This window comes from Equus caballus, chromosome 18 (genome assembly GCF_041296265.1).
Source record: "Equus caballus isolate H_3958 breed thoroughbred chromosome 18, TB-T2T, whole genome shotgun sequence".
NCBI classification, from domain to species: Eukaryota; Metazoa; Chordata; class Mammalia; order Perissodactyla; family Equidae; genus Equus; species Equus caballus.
Genome location: NC_091701.1, coordinates 2655849 through 2657996, shown reverse-complemented (window position 1 = coordinate 2657996; position 2148 = coordinate 2655849). Strand labels below are relative to the sequence as shown.

General features: G+C 35.4%; 1 pseudogene; it reads left to right on the top strand.

The window, feature by feature from the left end:
- The first annotated feature begins 847 nt into the window (after positions 1 to 847).
- Positions 848 to 970, top strand: LOC111768950 (U2 spliceosomal RNA; annotated as a pseudogene).
- Positions 971 to 2148: the final 1178 nt, after the last annotated feature.

Genomic DNA, 2148 nt, shown 5'->3' with positions numbered 1-2148 from the left:
GTACAAGTAGTCCACGAGAAAGCAGAATAAAGGAAAGAGAAATAAAGAAGGAAAGAAACAAAAAACAAGAATTAAAATGCCAGACTTAAGCCCTAACATAGAACAACTACATTAGATGTAAATGGTTTAAATACACCAATTAAGAGAGAGAGATTGGCAGAGCAGATTTAAATATGACCCAAATATATGCTGTCTATAAGAAACTCACTTCAAATACAACGACATAGGTTGAGAGTAAAAAAATGGAAAAAGATATACCATGCAAGCGTTGATCAAAAGAAAGTATGAATGACTATTTTAATATCAGATAAAGTCAACTGCAGAGCAAAGAAAATTATCAGAGACAGAGAGACATCACATAATGATAAGAAGGTAGACCTATCAAGAAGATGTAGCAATTCTAAATGTGGATGCATCAAACAGCAGAGCTAAAACATATGTGAAGCAAGCATTATAGCTTTGAGAAGAAAAATAGGCAAATTTTCAATTATAGTTGGAGACTTCGACATTCGTCTCTCAACAATTGATAGGCTGTGTAGACAGAAAATCAGTAAGTACATAGAAGGCTTCAGCAGCGCCATCAACCAATAGCATCTATTGACATTTATAGAATATTTCATCCAGTAAGAGCAGAAAACACATTCTCTTCAAGTGCTCATGGGACATTTACAGAATAGACCATATTCTGGGCCAAACAACAAACCTTAAGAAATTTCAAAGAATTGTAATCATGTAGAGTATGTTATCTGACCACATGGGAATCAAACTAGAAATAAGTAACAGAAAGATAGCAGGAAAATATCTAAATACTTGGAAACTAAGCAACATACTTCTCAATAAACTGTGGCTTGCTTCTTGGCCTTTTGGCTAAGATCAAGTGTCGTATCTGTTCTTAGCAGTTTGAATAAACCATAGATCAAAGGCAAATAAAAAAATACACTGAACTGAGTGAAATAAAAGTACAACATATCAAAATTCATGAGACAAAGCTAAAACAGTGCCGAAAGGAAAACCTAGCACTAAATATAGAAAAAAGAAAATGTCTCAATTGAATTCTCCAAGTTCCCACGAAAATAGAAAACTTACGGAACTAGAAAAAAAGAGCAAAATAAATCTAAAGTGTAAAGAAAGAAATGATAGGGGCTGGCCCCATGGCACAGCGGTTTAAGTGTGCATGTACTGTTTTGGCGGCCCGGGCTTTGCTGGTTTGGATCCTGGGTGTGGACATGGCACCGCTTGGCAAGCCATGCTACGGTAGGCGTCCCACATATAAAGTAGAGGAAGATGGGCACAATGTTAGCTCAGGGCCAGTCTTCCTCAGAAAAATGAGGGAGATTGACAGCAGTTAGCTCAGGGCTAATCTTCATCAAAAAAAAAAAAAAAAAAGAAAAAAAGAGGAAATAAGATAAGAGTAGAAAACAGAAAAAACTTGGAAAATCAAAGGGACAAAAAGTTGGTTCTTTGAAAAGTTTAATAAAATTATCATAGTCTAGCAAGATTGACAAAGAAAAAACAGAGAGTACACAAATTATCCATATATGAGTGAAAGAAGAGATAGCTTTACCTTTTACAACTGCTTAAGAAAATGAAATACTGAGGTATAACAAAACGTGTACAGGACTTGTATATCAAAAATTATAAAATACTGAAGAAGGAAATCAAAGAAGATATAAGTAAATGGAGAGACATACCATTTCCATTGACCGGAAAATTCAACATGGTTAGAATGTCAATTCCATCCAAAATGATATGTGGATTTAACACAATTCATATCAAAATCCCAGGAAGATTTTTTTTGTAAATATAGACGAGTATTCTAAAATTTATACGGAACAGGGAAAGAAACTAGAATAGGCAAAGTAATTTTAAAAAAGGAGAATTAGGTAGGAAGAATCATTCTATTTGATTTGAAGATTTCTTATGCTGCAGTCGTCCAGACAACGTGGTGTTGGTGGAGTGATACACGCAGCTCAAAGGAGCAGACCAGATGACCCAGAAACAGCTGCAGGCAAGTCCAACAAATTGATCTTCAACAAAGGTGCACAAGGTATGCAGCGGAACAGGGATAATGTTCTCAATAAATGGTGCTAGAGAAATGGGATACCCATAGGGGAAAAACATGAACTCTCTGCCAAAATTAGCTCTGAA